This window comes from Gallus gallus, chromosome 1, assembly GCF_016699485.2.
Source record: "Gallus gallus isolate bGalGal1 chromosome 1, bGalGal1.mat.broiler.GRCg7b, whole genome shotgun sequence".
NCBI classification, from domain to species: domain Eukaryota; kingdom Metazoa; phylum Chordata; class Aves; order Galliformes; family Phasianidae; genus Gallus; species Gallus gallus.
In genome coordinates, this window is record NC_052532.1 from 49,279,334 (window position 1) to 49,284,516 (window position 5,183).

At 48.9% G+C, this 5,183-nt stretch overlaps 1 long non-coding RNA gene across 3 annotated transcripts in view; it reads right to left on the bottom strand.

Annotated features, from left to right (window-relative positions):
• Nucleotides 1-2,042: 2,042 nt before the first annotated feature.
• The window catches only part of LOC121109327, a 33,512-nt gene continuing 30,371 nt past the window's right edge, over nt 2,043-5,183 (bottom strand). For 2 of the 3 annotated variants that reach the window (XR_005848763.2, XR_006932666.1), the window contains exon 4: nt 2,044-3,628. This is a non-coding gene — a long non-coding RNA (uncharacterized LOC121109327). Of the gene's footprint in view, nt 3,629-5,183 lie in introns of all 3 variants that reach the window. The other variant, XR_005848758.2, reaches the window with a different exon arrangement.

The following is a 5,183-nucleotide window of genomic DNA, read 5'->3' on the forward strand; positions in this document are numbered from 1 at the left end:
TGCCTACCCTCGTTATCCCAGAGGAGAGGGCACGTCTTGGATCAGGATTGGTGCAAGAAAAGAAACCAATTCGGGAAGAAGAAGAATGTGAGAAGTGCATGGGATGCGGCCAGCTTTACGGAGGGGGCCAGAAGCCCTTTTCCTTAGACTTCGGAAGCAAAAAAAGGTTCATAGAGTAAAATCAGACGAGGTTACATCCGAGGAGTGACTGCCAGTGACATCCATGGGCTCCCAGCAGTGGGTGGGATATGTTGGCTGCAGCCACCCTGCCCCTGAGCCGCGCAGAGCAGAACATTGTGGCCCACATCCAAGCGCTGCGTTTGGTGGCTCCTAAAGGAGCTTATAAAGAAATTACAAACTTCCTCACAACCCCTCAAGCACCGTTTGGGGACTGGAAGAAAATTGTTTGCATTTTTATACGCTACGTTACACATTTCTCCAGCTGACTCGTTTCAGTTTGCCGAGGAAGCTTACGCAGCCCCGCAGATGGTTTCCTTCAACCACTCGTCCTCACAGCCCAAATGGAGAGGTCTGTCCCCCCTGCCAGGCTGCCCGGGGCCGGCTCAGTCCCAGTGGGAAGCTGTTCCTCGTCTGCTGCCCGCCAGCACTGCTCTGGGGTTGCAAGGGTTAATTTCCCAAAATCCTCCGCTGAAAGTTGTTAATGACTTCCATATGTACCCCTGTGAGTGTGCAGGAGGGGCCCCACGGCCAGCAGCTCTTGTAATAACACTTGATTACCTCTGACATAAGGGTCTGTATTGCATTAGGGCTCTGCCTCAGAGCATCAAAATTCACCCAAACACACAAGTTTTGTGCAAACACGTCTCAAAAAAATTGCATTAACATTTCAGCATATTCACTGTTTGGAAATGAGTGCTCCTATGCAGGCGAGCTTCAGAACAAAACCTTCTGCATAGGCATAACACAAAGCACATAACACACAGCCTTGGTTAGGACTTTTGCCCTGACATCCTTCATAAAATATGTATGTCCATCGTTATCACAGAATCATGGAATTAAAATTTGAGTTGGAAGAGACCATTAAGGTCCATGTGGTCCAACCCCCCTACAATAAACAGAGACACCCACAGCTCAATCAGGGTGCTCAAGAGCCCCTCCAGCCTGACCTTGGATGTCTCCAGGGTCAGGGATCCACCACCTCTCTGGGCAGCCAGTACCAGTGCCTTACCCCCACAATGGTAAAACACTTCTTCCAGTGTAAACCACCCCGTTTCGTTTGAAACCATTTCTTTGTGTCCTATCACAACAGACTCTGCTACAGTATCTTTCTCCTGCTCTCTCATAGCCCCCCTTTAGATACTGACCTTTAAATGTGCTAAAAATCTCAATTTGCAAGGATACCTTGGTTAGGGGAATCCGACTATTTTGTCTGAGTTCATTTTGCAGCAATCCCTTGGACGTTTGGCATTTGCAAAGTGCTGTGCACAGCGGAGCTTTCGGCCATTGCCTGGCACAAAGGCAGGGCTGCAGAGGGCAGACGGCCATCAAAGGGAGAGCAGGTGTCAAAGGAGACCTGGCAGCATCCTCAGCTGCCTCCCTGCAGAGCTGCCAGGTCCCGGCGTGCTCTCTGCTCCTGTGATCTCAGCTGGGGAAGCAGTGCTGCCATTTTTGATGCAGGCAGAGCAGAGCACTTCCAACTGCCTCCCTGTAGTGGCTGGCTCTGTAGGCTGGGACTTCTCGTCAGGGAGGTCTGTGCCAGAGGTCTGCAAAGTGTAAGTGACATGGAGTAGGAGGCTGAGTGTGTTTTCTTAAAAAAAAAACAACAAGGAAGCATCCAATCAGATACTCGAGCGTGAGTGTGAAACAAAAGGAGGTATTTTTTCACGTGATGTCTGATAGTGACAGGACAAGGGGGAATTGCTTTAAACTGAAAGAGGGGAGGTTTAGGTTAGATACTGGGAGGCAAGTTTTTACTCAGAGGGCGGTGAGGCACTGGCACAGCTGCCCAGAGAGCTGTGGTGCCCCATCCCTGGAGGTTCAAGGCCAGGTTGGATGGGGCCCCGGGCAGCCTGAGCTGGGGGGTGGCAGCCCTGCCCACGGCATGGGATGGGACTGGGTGGGCTTTGAGGTCTCTTCCAACCCCACCATCCTGTGAATCTATGATTCTGTCATTCTCTGGGTAGGAAGGTTGGAAGTGGAGGACACCCTCTGCCCCGAGCAACAGCTGGAACAGCTCTGCCCAGTGCACAGGTTGTGTTGGATAGGAGCTTCAAGTATGTTGTGCCATGAGGAAGAAGAAAATAGCACGCAGCAGTGGCAGCCTCCTAGATCTCCATCCCACTCTGAGCAAACAGCTAAAGGAGGATTGGTGTGGCTCCTGGGCTACCTCCTTCTCTGCAATGCCACTCTTGCTGGCAGAGCTGCAGACCTTCCAGCCACTCCCAGATGCCACTGAAATCAGTGACCAAATTGCTGTTCACCTCAGAAGGTTTAGTATGAGACCGCCTCATTTTGTGAGGCTGGTGTGAGCAAACACAGGTTTTCTGCAGTAAACGTAATCACAACAAACCATGCTCCCACTGGCTTGTGCATCAAATCATGCTGGGGGAATTGCTGGCATTCGGCGTGATTAGCCTAAGCGTAGATGCCTTCCAGCTCATAAACAATAGCCTCAAGGACTGGAAAGGATCACAAACAAAGCACTTACAGACAAGACAGTGTTTTCAGAAGTGACTTGAGAGCTTATGTCCATTGGGGGTTTGTCTTTTAAAAATAAACCAGAAGTAAACAAATTGAGAAAGACGTCTCTGAAGAATCTAAGAGAATGAAAGCAAGGATGTACTACTTCAAAATGGAAAGATGAAGGTGGGAAAAAGCTTCAGGCAGGGCTGGCAGTTCCGTTGGGGATGGATGGGCTCTGGAAATGTCACCTGCCTGGGCACATATGGAGATATAGGGTGGGTGGGAGGAAGGACATGGGCTGCATCCAACCTGCCTCCAGTTGGTCAGCAGGGAGAAGTCTTTGCTCCAGTTCAAGGGAGGAAAAAATATCCCCTGGAAAGCACTAAAAGCAGCGAAATAATGAAGCAACTTGTATTTGCTAAGTTTTATGGGGACTCAATCTGCAAGGGGCATTCCCTGCGCTGTAAGCTAGTGACAAACAGCTGCAAATTTCAGGCTGAAAGCAGTTCTGTTTATGTAAACAATATTTTTTGTATCACATTTTTATTCATTTTTTAAACTCATTTCTTTATAATAATATCTTTAATCTTGGGCCAAATTATTTAGAATTTCATCTGTTTTCCCCTGGTCCTGGCCCAGTGAATTATCATGTGCCCGGCTTCACACTCAAGAACTTTTGCATTCTTGGCCATGATGGAGTTTCTTGCTTGTTTGGATGCCACAGGAATGGTTTCATCGCTTGTTCTGGGGTACTGCGCTGGGTGGAAAAGGGCTTCTCTGAACCTCAAAGTGCAAAGAGCTCTCCAAGGCACTGGGATGGGGTCGCTTGCTGCTCTTAGGTGCTGTGCAGGGGATGGGCCAGATATGAAGGCAGTTCTAACGTGTGTGCTGAAATACCTAAAATAAGCCATGCAAACAAATCAGTCGTATGCTATCCAGATGGGACTGTTCAAATCCAATAATAGCAGTAAAGTGCTCCTGAACTCTGCAGAGAGAGAGATTACAGAAAGATCAGGTATAATTATAGTGCCTTATTATTACCATTTTCATCATTCCTTCTAACAAAGATTTTCAATAGGATGAAACAACATCTTGAAGAAGAACATAATGTGTTTGCTGGCATTTTTTTCATTTTTCCTTCCAAGGCTGTACAAGTCAGGCCTTGTAAGTGGTATTAATAAATACCATAATGATCTTGGATTGTATCATCTTTCAGACAGTGCCTCTTTAGTATCCCTCTTTGGCCTTGACCACAGCAAACACTTCTCCTGAAATTTCTCACTGTTGCTACCACTAACAAAAACATCTGCAAAAATACACCCCTGCTGCTCTCATCCTTGCTTTGATACAGGTACTCCCAAGCAGGATGGAGAAGCATCTTTAAAATACTAGTGGTTGCTAGTGGTTTGTCTATCTGCGTACTGCTCTGTAGCTGAAGTAATGTAGGTGGAATCACTTAACAGATATTCTTTACTTCAGACAAGGTCACAGAGCTGCAGGTGTGTATCTGTGAGCAGCTGGGACCACAGAGAGGAGAAGGAAAATGGCCTCCAGCATTTTGTCAGCGCTATCCCCTCCCTGGGCCCTGCAGGATCCTGAAAGCTTTACCCTCAGCTAGTGACTGATGGTGTGGTGTAGCAATGCTCTGTAACCCAGTGTGGACTTCCCGGGGAGGGGATTTCTCACAGGAGGGAAGTCCCAGACCCACTCCACCTCTGTGGCTTCCCACTGTGCCAGTGAGTGTATGGATGGTAAAACTTCTGGTGACACATCACACTTAACCTGCAGTACTCCCTGCCCTGCCATCCTCATCCCACCCCTGGTTTGATGAGTACCATCCATGCACCGAGCTCAGCTTGGAGTGATGGTGACACACCAGAGCCTCCAGCCCAGCCACCATGTCCCTGGGCAGCTTTGCTTTGCTCACTTCTGCTGCCCGGAGGTCCCAGGCCAGCCAGGAGGAGCGGGCGGGGTGGTTTGAACAGATGCAGCAGGGTTTTTTTTTGCGGGGAAGCTTGTTTCAGGAAGGAGGGAGGGAAGGGGCGGTTTGCTGAGGTGGATCTTTCTCTTTTCTCCTCCTCTCCCCAAGCACCTCAGCAGAGCCTTGCTCTTAGCTCAATGAAAGTAGGGCAGAGCCTAACCACATTTCAAGCTGTCTGCGTTTTTGGATTCTGGGTAATTGTGATCTCTTATCTGTTCCTAGAAAAGATTTAAACAACTTATAAACCACAGCTGGGCAGAGATAATAAAGGAAGCAGTGGCAGGGTGGGGAAGTCTCTCCCCAGTACAAGCAGAGTGGGGAGGGGGCTGTGGGAGAAGTCATGGGCCCAGCTGCAGTGCAGGGGCTCCCACATGACTGCTGGGGCCATGGGGGGCTGAGGGGACTGGCTCAGGCAAAGCAAAGCCACAAGTGCTAGTACTGGGCTGCACATAAAATGTGTGTGTGTGAACGTATGTGCAAATACGTATGTAAAGAGCAAACAGAAATATATTTAGCCATAGAAGAAGCCCGAACCCTGCTATAGTATCCATGTACCCAC